This window comes from Hippocampus bargibanti, linkage group LG08 (assembly GCF_051943395.1).
Source record: "Hippocampus bargibanti isolate YZ-2025 linkage group LG08, ASM5194339v1, whole genome shotgun sequence".
Taxonomy (NCBI): Eukaryota; Metazoa; Chordata; class Actinopteri; order Syngnathiformes; family Syngnathidae; genus Hippocampus; species Hippocampus bargibanti.
Genome location: NC_142741.1, coordinates 26,434,088 through 26,446,726, shown reverse-complemented (window position 1 = coordinate 26,446,726; position 12,639 = coordinate 26,434,088). Strand labels below are relative to the sequence as shown.

At 43.6% G+C, this 12,639-nt stretch overlaps 1 protein-coding gene across 3 annotated transcripts in view; it reads right to left on the bottom strand.

The window, feature by feature from the left end:
* Nucleotides 1-12,639, bottom strand: part of il1rapl1a (interleukin 1 receptor accessory protein-like 1a) — a 237,149-nt gene that overhangs the window by 16,903 nt on the left and 207,607 nt on the right. The window lies entirely within an intron of this gene.

The following is a 12,639-nucleotide window of genomic DNA, read 5'->3' as shown; positions in this document are numbered from 1 at the left end:
TATCGATATAACGAGACTTTACTGTACTATAAAACGCAACCGCCCGAGCCTAAAAAGCAAGAAAACTACAAAGGACGCTGTGTGTTAAACTGGGGACTTGTAATTGCTAGTTTTTAATCAATGGCAATCAAACAGCCTGTGACCTGTAACCTAACAACACTATAAGCCGACCAATGTAGGAACCACTGTTAAAATGTAATGTGCAGGTCAATCGTGTACCTGCATAAATGTTTCAGCACTGTTTGAGACGATTACATGTAAATTGTATTGTATTTAAAAGTTGAATACAGGGACCTGCAGAGAGTAGTCCTCTGCTCCCCCCAGCCATGTCTGGACAGTAGGGGGATATATATAGATATATATATATATATATATATATATATATATATATATATATATATATATATATATATATATATATATATATATATAGATATATATATAGGGCCTAAACTACCAGTAAGTCTTTAGTTGGCTGACAAAGTTTCTTGGATAAGAAGCGAAAGGTCCCACGCCTTCAAATTTGTACAGATGACGGATGAAGAAACCTTTTCCTCGATGGACCACTCCTGTACGACTGAGAGCTTACACAGACGTATCATTTGTGTAGTTTTAAGGCTTACTTAGTAGACAATGATGTTTTATGGGGACCCGGAAACGGGTTATGCTCGTTTTTGATGCTTTCTTATGGGAAATAAATGTTTCGCCTTGCACACACTTGCTCACCACTGAGGGCAAGACCCTGTTCGACAGATTGGCAAGTGAGAACAGTCGACGCAGAGGCCCACTTAAATGATGCCATGCAAACTGTAATGAACACATGAGGGCACTCCATAGCTTCTCAATGACCCCCTCGGGGACCCCCGCATTGACTGCCGGAAGAGAGAGAGAGAGAGAGAGAGAGAGAGAGGAGGAGGCTATCGGAAGTGAAGGGAGGCTGACGATCACATTATTTTATTTGCCGCTTTTGCTCATGAGGGACGCTCTGAGGTACAACATTTATGGCCAATGTGTATGTGGAAGCGTTGATCTTCTTGTTGTGATTCTAAGATACCTTATAGAGGAGTTCAATACGAGAACAATAGGATTGATAGGGCGTTTAAAAACAGATTCCCTAACATCAAGGTAATGATGTTTTCTCTTTTTTTCTGCAGATGATAACAGTGATGGAGAAATGCAAGCCTGTGAAAGCGTGATTTAGCGAAAAGTCAATGCATTCTTTCTCTCCTCCTCACAAGATGCATTGCGAGTAGAGGGCACACATGTAAACAAAAGGGCAATGAGGCAGGCTCATCATTCGCGATAGGCTGGAGAAGAGGAAGAGGAGAGACATTGCAGTCAGTGACAGAGAAAGAAAAACACACCGAGGCCAAGTATGAGGTAGGAGGCGCTGTTTCACCGTCGCTTTGAGCGAGCACCAATGGCAAATTCTGCCTCCACAAAGATGAAGAAGGCTCAGATTTGATTGACGCTCGCAAAGAGGTGTTCATTACCTCTGTCGGCAAGGTTATGTTTTCGGGAGATTTTATTTGTCACAAGGACGTACAGTTAACAACATTGATTTCCGCCACAGTGGGGACTTAGGATGATTTATGACACCCAACCTGAAATAAGGAATGTCAGAAAAAAAATCTTCATTTTGTTCAATCTTGTTGAATTGAGTCAAATTGTTCTAACAAATATTTCCTAGAGAAGAAAGAATGTAAATCACGAAACAGTTTACGCAGGATGATTTAATGCTTTTCACTGCTCATTGGCTGGTGCTTTTCTCTTGGGCACAGCTTGGCCACAAATGGGCCTTAGAAAACAAGCATACATAATACACGAAGAATAGTTTCATAACTCGGTAACAGTTTCATGACAGTATTTCTCGCTTCGCAAGTTATTTCTTTGCTAACTGTACCCTCTAGTACAGTACAGAACATTGGAGTAAATCACACCACACTTTTTTACAGTGACAGCTGTGTATTGATTCCGACATAGCACCACTGAAGGCCCGCCGCTGCCGTAACTCGAGGAAAAATCTAGCACGTGAGCATGAGGAGGAAATGATTTCGGTCAGGAGCCCTCGGTTGACATTTCCAAAGTTCAACAACCTCTCAAGGCTTTGGCGTTTGAGCACAGTCGGACCGGACAAGCGGCGACGCGGCGTACTTACGCCACGCCGACGTACGGGCGTCGACGAGGCACATCTCTCCTCTCGCTCTGCAAACACTCGATTTGCATGGCAAACATGCAAATCAGTGGCCTACTGTGCAGCTGCATGCGTCGCAGCTGCCGCATTTCCCTTCTCTGTTTATCAGCTGTTAGTTAATCCCACACATCACTTGCAAATGAGACGTGTCGTGCTGCTGGCAGCCGCGACCCACCGAGGAAGTCTCCGCCGTGCGCCCCGGGAAAGCCAGGAAACGGTTGAAGGCCTCACGCCGTTCCTGGTTGGACGCACATACAAGTCCAAATGCTTTCTTTTTCTTTGGTGGCAGGCATGCCATCTTCTCGTTTCATAACATGGAAACTTGATTTCGATTTGGGGCTGTTACGCATCCGAGTCAGTCCCTTTTTCTAGTGACGTCCGTTCACCCGAGACAAAAACATATGTGAGATCTAAATGCAGCTCGACAAATGTGTCTTTTATCGTGGCGGCAAATTTACATTTGACTGATTTTCAATTGTCCTGTCACAATCTAGTTTGTGGAATGACTGAGAACACTCTGATGGGAACTAATGAACAAAAAAAAATCCCCACCAAACAAGTCACTCGCAGATTGACTGATCAACCAACCAATCCAATGCACAGCCAAACAGGAACTAACAAATAATCCATCCGCCACTTTAACTCATCCACTGCCAGAAAGGGTGCAAAAATGTGACTACTGCAGTGCCAGGGTTTTTGTCATTTTCATTCAAATTGCAGGACTCACAGAATATTGAATTTTATGACTACATAAACATTCAATTAAGCGTAAGAAACCTTAGACTCTCTTCTTTCATAAGAAAAAAAAAAAGAGTTAATTCCTAAAATATACGGGTCTGGAGTTATCTGAGCTTGAAATGAGGGCGGTTGTCCACATACATTCATATTGGTTGAGATAGCGCTTTAAAAACATCTGGAGCGGTAACAAAACAAAGCGCTAACATGGACAAAAGGAACATTCTGCCACCTTGTAGGAAGGAGGTCTTACCAGTGCTTTATCGGCACCCCCCCCGCAAGAAAAACCAACATTTGGGAATGGCGCTCCACGCCATATTTTCAATTCCCGAATAAATTTGGGAATGGCAGTGAATGAGTTATCTTATATAATACTCCCGTGACTAGTGATCCTCTATTTTTAAGGAGTATTATTCTCAGCCTTTTACAGTGCTTTAAAATGTATTTTCCAAGTAATATATTCCTCCTAAATGATATAGGTCTGGAGTTATCTGCGCTTGAAATGGGGGCGGCTGTACAAAATACAATATCATACATACACATTGATTTATATAGCGCTTTAACAACAGCTGAAGCTGTAATAAAGCGCTAACATGGACAAAAGGCAAATGCTTCGTGGAAGGGAAAAACATTGTCAGAGGTCTGACCGGCGCTTTATCGGCACCCCAAAACCCGAACAAATTGGGGAAAGGCGCTCCACGTCACACTTTTCAATTCCGGAATACATTTGAGAATGGCAGTGAAGGAGTTAATGACTGATTACGCTGTCTACTTCCGAATAACAGAATGCAACATTTTGATTGCCAATCAACACGTGGCTGCAAACATGAATTGAAGGAAACTGGAAAGCAATCGTTTCAATGGGCGTTCCTGTTTGTTTTAAAATCGAGAATCCCTCGACGGAAGTCCACCGACCACCGTAGCAGCCACGAAATGGACGATAAACAAATCCAGCGGTATTATTACTTCCTGCCCTGTGCCTCCATTAAATATGCCCCCCCACACACAAATCCAGTCAGTGCACAGGCGCAATAACAGCCGAGTTATTTAAAGTGCCACTTCTATCTCCCCGCCTTACATAAACATTGCGTCACTACGGCCGCGGTTGAAATTGACGATTCGGAAAAGCAGCGGCGTTTTGTGAGGCTTTGATAAAATGACGTCCGAATATTAGCCGCGCGTAGCGCTTTACATATGGCTAACGCGACTCGATCATTAGCCTCTGTGCTCAAAGCGCTTTGAAGTGAGCAGATGGTACCACTGGAACAATGAGGTGAATCATTTGCATGCTACCAAGTTATAGAGTTGAAGGAGGCGGAGCCATTGAAATCCCTCTTATCTCCTGCGGCAGCGTCATTGTTATGTGATTCCTGTTAAAACCGGCAGCCTGCGTTACGAGGGAGATATTTCAAGCCGCCAAGCTTCATATTGAAAAGATGACCTATCCTAAGAGCTGATTGAGGTCGTAGATTTGGTACGGTGTTCAACTGGTGAACACATCTGCCTCACAGTGCAGAGGCACAGGGTTTGATTTTGGCTTGCCAAAGTGCGGCCCGGGGGCCAAATGTGGCCTGTGGTCAATTCTCATCGGGCCTCCATCATAAAATCAATAACGTCTGGCCCGCATGGAGAATGCAAACATTGGGCAGTAGCGCTGTTACCTGCGTGTGCTAAGTGCTGCCATCTAGAGGCTAAATTAGGAACAGAAAATTATTATATAGAAAGTCATTGACGGAATGACTCCCCCTCGTTTTCTAAAATGACAAATTTCAACATTAAAAAAGTTCAATTTTAGTATGTATCGAAATTAACTCATTCACTGCCAGACGATGTGGAAAAATGTGTGCCAGGGTTGTTGTCATTTTCACTCAAATTGCAGAATCCACAGAATATTGAGTTTTGCGACTACAGAAACCTTAGACTCTCTTCTTTCATCAGAAAAAAAAGAGTTAATTCCTAAATTCTATGGGTCTGGAGTTATCAGAGCTTGAAATGCGGGCGTAGCCAATGGGTATGATTGTGAGCGTAAATGCTTGCTCGTTGATGCGTGGACCTGTGATTGATTGATAACCAGTTCAGGGTGTACCCCACCCACTGCCCGAAGACAGCTGGGATAGACTCCAGCTCGCTTCCGCGCTCCTCGTGAGGATAAGCGCTTTAGAAAATGGATGGAAGCGTTTGCCGTTAACATTAGCTTGAAAGCGATTAGCACACCGGCAGAAATGATGCATAAATGGCATCCTGAAGGCAGACTTTTGCAGCAACTAAGATTGTAGAGGTGGCGTATCTATCTCATTCGTCATTTGGCAGCCACCAAATGCAGGCAAATCCAGGCAGGGTGTACAAAGTCAGCTGGGATAGACGCCAACTCATCGGTGACCTCGCTCAGGACGAGCATTATCCAAAGTGGATGAACGGAGGGAGATGCACTTCATATTCAGATTGATTTTGGAAATTACAGTGGAAACGATAAAGATAATGTGGTTGTTTTGCACTGATTGCGCAATGCTCGGACATGGAAGCTTTCAAAAAAAAAGTGGATATTGGCTATAGTTTCCATATAGAAATGCTTTCATGAGATGTTTTGGCAGGAATTGACAGACCAAAATATACTCTGCCTTGCCAACTGTGTGTGTGCGTGTGTGTGTGCGCGTGTGTGTCTGTGTGTGTGTGTGTGTGTGTGTGTGTGTGTGTGTGTGTGTGTGTGTGTGTGTGGAAGGAACAGATCCATGTAATGTGTCTGATTGACAGCCTTCCTGTAAGTGAGAGCTGATCACACCACCTGTTGGAGATAGTTGCAGGGTTATCTCCCGTTTCCGCCTCAGATCTCTCGCTCTTATATCTTCTATTAAATGATAGCTTCTATCTGTCTTTCACATTGACTTCGTGACTCTTCTGCTCTGTCACACGAGCGAAAGATGCTCGAAGAGCAAATCCTGGAATGAGTTTTAAGGAGTTCTTTTATTGACCATTTAAGTTTGACAAAAAGGAGAACTGACAGAAGATATGTATTGCTAGATTAGTATTATATTAGCTGCTAGCTAGTTGACAACACATTAGCGGTCGACCACTATCACACAACAGAACAAATTGTATTCAACTTTGGAAGTTCCGCTGTTGTGCCATGGTAGTGTGTGTCGTCACGAGCAAGAATTTATTTCAGGGTGAGTATAACCACAATGACCTAAAAATATCTGATAAATTAAAAAGTTAGGTTAATGGTCCTCGTCCTGCACACTAATTAAGTCACTCAGATAATTAACCCTTCTGTCCACAGATCACGGTAACCTATAACCTGATGACATGATAGGCTGTCTACTATCGTGACTGCTCTTCCTAGAAGGGTTAATTGAAGAACAGACTTCTTAGATCGTTACCACATTAGCTTAGTCATGCTGATGAGGTGATACCAGTGCGAATGGGGAATCAGGGCCAGTGATAGAACATAATCAGAAAGGACAAAAGAAGTTTTCAGATTAGCTTCAGTGAGTAGTCCAATGCTTCCCCTAACCTTAGAGCAGGGAGCTATCAAAGCAGAGGTCTGGCAGCGCCACCTCTGTCCATTAGGGTTACATATAGGGCCAGAGCTACCAGAACAATTTTCGTTCGCTGACAAAGCCTCTTGGATGAGGAGCGAAACGTCTGACACCTTCAAAGAAGTACAGATGACGGCAACAGTAGCCAAAATGGAACTGTATAGTGCCACTTAGCAGTTTTTTTTGACGACGATACTAGTGCAGCGTGTTCTACCGGAAAGAAACAAATTCCTTGTGTGTTCTACATACTTGGCAATAAAGATGATTCTGATTCTGAAGAAACCTTTTCATCGATTAATTATAGATTGTTACGGTAAAAGACCCGAAGAAAAAGCATGACAAAGTAAAGACAGTGGCACAAATCACACAGGACCGATCGAGACCATGTACACACAAGTCACAGCCAGGCATTTCTAAAAATAACCAAATCCTATTAAATGATGGCGATTAATCACTACAGCTGGTGGTACCCCTGTCAATCAGGCCATTAACCCATGTACCGATTGCTAGTTTGAGTCAAGAACGAAGGCCCAGATCTCTAACTCACAGAAACAGATCAACCAACACAACACAAAAAGACAACTAATGGCCATGAAATACGGTGATGCAATAACAATTGGAGAGACAGTCACTTTTATCGATTTGAAGGAAATGTCCCCTTGACGCGAGGTCTCCAGACAAGTTCACTCATCTTGTAAAACAAGCAACCTTAAATCAGTTCCCAGTCTCATGTCTCACATACATCTGTACTTTTCTACTTTGTCAAACGACGCCTTATGTTCAACCTTTGAGAAACGAGCACATGGTGAAGGAAAGACAGAAATAGAGAAAGATTCGGATTTGATGGAACAAAACAGACAACACGACATGGACCAGTGAGCATTAACAATGACAATTTTGACTTTGTTTTGTTTAGCAAAGCTATAACAACAACATGTGTTAATGGGCATAAAAATGGAGCAAGTAAAGAGTGTGAGTGCTTATAAACCCCACGTTTAAAGTTGCCTCTGGATAGAAGGAAGCTTTGTAGAATTATATGCCCGCACTATCTTTGAGGGTGTCTGCATGCGTGTTCAATAAACGGAGCGACATCCATCTGTGTAATTAAAAATTGATGGATTGCAGTACAAACATTGCCATCTATAAAGTCTCCGGTGCGTGTTGCATATGATAATCCATACATTTTCTTGACATGAAGCCTGGAATTACCAAACAAAAAGGTGCCATGTGCAGGAGCAATGGCGGGAGTGTCAAAGCGTATTCTTATGCAGCCATTGCAGTTTCTGTAGTCTTTTAATAGTTTATGTTTACATCCAAAAATACTGATTACCTACCTATCCATCTATGCATCTAGCTATCTAGCTAGCTAGATAGCTATGCATAAGCTATCTATCTCGTCAGCAAGGTAGCAAGCTAGCTGGCTACCTCGATAGCTACCAAGCCGGATAGATGGATAGCTAGCTAGCTGGATGGATGCATGGATGGATGGATGGATAGATAGATGAATAGGTAGATAGGTAGATAGGGAGGTAGGTTCAGGCAAAGAATAGATACATTGATAAATTTGTTCTAGAAATCAGACACCTCAGCGTGTTCCTTTTTTTCTTATCTCAGGAGACGAGCCCTTCATCACCACGATACGCCCGAGGGCTTTTTATTTTGGAATGCCTCCTTTCCCCCTCTTGTAGTGCCTCCCCCACATTTGTTCGGTGGTGTCTGATGGTCCATCAGGGGAAATGTAAGCCTTTAATTACTGGTGGGAAATTGGGGTCTTTGCGAACAGGTATTTGGTGCCCTCACTTTCACCCACACTTTTGTCTGCTAATTGTTACTTTGTGGTGACATAATAGATGTGTGTCCGAGACGGCAGAAGAATGAGGGCCCATGATATGATGAGAGGCACCGCCGGGGATTATGTGATGACGATATGAATAATGCTCTTTTATCTTTTCAGCATTTTATTACTGAGCGAGGGATAAACAATTCCAGCTTCCTCAAACTCACATTTTAACTTTGTGCCCCCCCGCCCCCACATGTCTACACATCAAATTCATCTGTACGCAATCAGCGCAACCAGCCTGCCTCATTGTATTTGGCCTTTGTGCTACATCCACTTCTCCCATTGACATGCTGAATGTAGACTATCTTGACCGTCTGAAAACATTTACCAATGACCCAAAATACTGTAATTCATACTGATGTGGTCCTGTGATAATTACCTGAAAAAAAAAACCCCAAAGACATCTTAATGAAAATCAGCACATGACCCCAAGTCTCTCTAAGCTTCTTCTCAAACGGCTTCATTGAAATGAACTTTGAGTCCGGTCTCACGGATCTTTACTCCGAGGACCCATGATGAAACCATGTGTTAAATATCCAAAAGATAGGCTACCAAATGAAAAACAAAGTAATGTAGTTTATTCCATACATTGTAAGAATGAAAATTGTAAAGAGCAGTACATTGGGGAGACTCAACAAATTCTCAAAAAAAGACTTTATCAACATGGCAGGGATAATATAAGTGGACCTCAATCGGCAGTACATTTGCACCTAAAAGCTAGCAACCACTCATTTGACGACAATGAGGTTAAAATCTTAGCGAAAGAACATAGATGGTTTGAAAGGGGTAAAAGAAGCGATTCTTATTAAACAACAAAATCCTTCATTAAACCGGTCTGGTGGGGTGAGGTTCAATTTGGATCGTTCATACAATAGCCTGCTTAGGCAAAACAGGTTAGGCAACTTTTGCAACGCTGATAAGGGTCGTTATGCTGATGAGGTGATACCGGGAGGAGTGGGGGTAATAGGCCAGTCGTTAGTCAGGAATGTAGGAACAATCAGTGGGGCCACAGGGAGGGGTCCCTTGCCCCCCCCCCCCCAACCTGAGAGTAGGGACCTATCATAGCTGTATCCGGCGCCACCATGTCTGGACATTAGGGATATATAAATGGGGCCGATACGACCAGTCAGACTTTAGTTCGCTGACGAAGCCTCTTGGATAGGAGGCGAAACGTCCGAAACCTTCACTTTTGTACAGATGACGGCTGAAGAAACCTTCTCATCGATGGACCACTCCTGTACGACTGAGAGCTTACACAGACATGTGTTAAATATTGAGCCCAAATAGAAATGATTAAAACATGCTGTTGAGTTGCTAAGAACGTGGATATCAATGATTTAACTTTAAAATAACACCGTTATCTAGCAGCCAAATAGAAGTCAAGGTAAATTTGGCCAAAAAATGCTTAGCATATGGTTAACATATATGCCTCAAAGTCAAAGATTTTGGATCGGAATCGCAGCCTGAGGCTTTTCCTCCATAGTCCAGATTGAATGAAAGCCAATTTATCATTTCAGCAGGTTGGCAGCACGGCGTGCGAGTGGCTAGCATGTCTGATTTGCAATTGTGAGAAACAAGAGTTCAAATCATGACTCTTGTATCCTCCTTTGAAGTTTCGCATGATCCCTCACTCAAACGGGAACAAGCGGTACAGAAACTGAATTGGTTCAAGTACCTTCCCTGATCATCCCTACTTTGAGCAGGTTTCTTTACAACCACACTGACAGTATTAGTACAACTCTTAAAACAGACAAATGGACCCATAACCTCGGAAATCAAATCTCCCAAGGAGAGTGAAGAGGAATCCTGCGGCTAATAATGGAGCTCAGACACGCAGAGCGAGCCAAGGAGTCGCAACTGGCTACTTTCCAGGGTTGCCCCAGGCCAATTAAACAATGGGAAATTTAACAATCGACAAGGAGAAATCACTTTAACGAATGACCCGAGAGTTGGCTGGCTACAGGCACTGACCCACTGACCAGAATGTCCAAATGCGACTTGATGACTTCACCCGAAATGGGAGCTAACAAACCGAGAGCATGCCGCATCGACCCAGATGACTGTCCCTACCCCGTTTACACGCTTGTGTCAACACCGAGGTCCTCGAATGCCTCGGCGCGCCATATGCCCGAATCAAAACGAGCGGCGCGGTTGGGTATTAAAACCACCAAGGTTGAGGTCAAGTACGATACAGATCATTTTAAAAATAACTTTTCCCAGAAAATACTGTAGGCTATGGTAGAACCAAGTTTGTTCACCCCGAGTGGCCATTACACAAAATTTAATTTGCCTCTCTGGTTCTGGTTCCTTATTAAACACCGTGGAGCGCTACAGTACAGCCTGGATTAAGGAAAAGCCGATCCATTTTGGGGGTAGGTCTAAGCAACGTTGTGCTTGATGGAGGTACATCATGCTCTTCTACACTACAGGGTACCCTCCTAGTTGTGTTACATCTTTGAAAACACACTCTCTGGGGCTTTGCGCATACCGCTGGCTTAATGCACGCACCCCCGTCTTGAGAGTAGCACTTCTAAAGGAATGCATTTACTCTTTTCTCTTTCATCTTGTTTTTCGGCTCACAACATCCCTCTGTTTTGCGGCTAACTACTTTCTCGTGTCATCTTTACGTTCAACGTTAGGGTGTAAACCAATTCTTTCAGCAGCGGCTGCCCTGATAAAGAAACCCTTCCTTCACCCAAAACCACCTCCCAGTCCATTTATAATTTAATTTTATTTATTATTGTATCTATGCTTGCCTGTGACTGTAAAGTGTCCTTGAAAGCTTTGAAAGGCGCTCGAAATAAAATGTATTCTTATTTACCGAATCTCGCAAAAAAAACACTAATTCATCATCAATTTCAAGCATCAAGCATTAGCCGCCGACACAGTGAACAACCGAATTGACCCTTCCATCCATGATTATTCTGTGCACGGGTGCAAGATCCCATCCCAGTGGGCAAAGTGTTAAATGGCGGCTTACATCCCAGACAGACTTCTAGGCAATTCCAGGACTGACGGAGTGACAGGGATCTCGTTCGTCTGTAAAGTTTTATTTTTGACACCCACCTGACCCGTCACGTCTCGCTCCCCTGTGCTCTCTGACGTTTCTCTGTTGGCTTGTGAAATGTGGGCAAAACGAGGACGGTTGTCAAAGTCTATCGACGGATTTCCTGGCTCCGAAGCGAGTAGCAGAGACAGGAGAGTGTCTGGACCTGAATGAAAGCCTAATTTACTGTTGTTGCCATGGTCTGGCAATTTTGCGAGAAGTGACGCCGAACGGGCTCCAGACGTGAGCTCCTCACAAGATTCTTCCCTTGAGCAACATGTGTAAAGAACCCGCCCCCCCCGATACCTTTACACTGAGAGCAAGGCTGACAAATGACCGTCGTACCGGGAGAGTCAGATGGCCCCAGAAGTGTTTACGCACTAACACAGGCTGATGATGTCCCCATAGTACGCCAAACACCACAACATCATTCCACTCTGGCGCAGTACAATGGGGAACGAACGGTACACGAGCTGCATCTTTGGATGATTTGCAGACAATCAAAAGCGTAGCGGGGGCGGCTTTTGGATGTTAATTACCGAGGAGATTTGCTTCCAGAAGAAGGCTGTGTTTCATTTCAGAGTCGAGCCACTGACTGCGGCGTTCTTGCCAAGGTGCAGCCGCACTTCAAACAATGACTCCTTGAACCCTTGAGGGTCCGCTAAACAAATGCTTACAACGAGAAGCCATTACTTCTTTTGCATTGGACACTTGATCATTTTCAGCCATTCATTCTTACCGGGACCTCATTTAGAGCAAATCAAAATGGAACAAATCACATTGAAATTTTCATTCGTCTCCTTTCTGTCCTTTAGGCTCATTATTGAAAACACACGGTTTCTATAGTAACACTGCTCGTTCTTGCCCTTTCATTAATCAATGAAGAAAAGAAAAAAAAAGAATCACCTGAAATGAAATTATTTTCCACCAGCGCAAAATAAAAAAAACATCAAACTGTTTGGCTGACGTTGGATCAGATACATTTCAGAGACGGACGCCTCCTGCAATGACAGCATTTCCAAATACAGTGATACCTCAGCTTACGAACGCTTCAGCTCACGAACATTTCGCCTCACAAACATTAAATTCGCCAGCATATAGTCTTGGCTGACTAATTAGTTTTTGGCAAACGAACCAAACCACACAGCCAGTCACACAGTGGTGGCTGGCGGACTAGTTTTTGGTGGATGAACACCAAACCATACGGTCGAACAGCGCCACGGTGGCTGGCGGACTAGTCTTCCTCACCCCCTTTCTTTGAGTGCAGATGTGGTTTGCTATGAAGTGT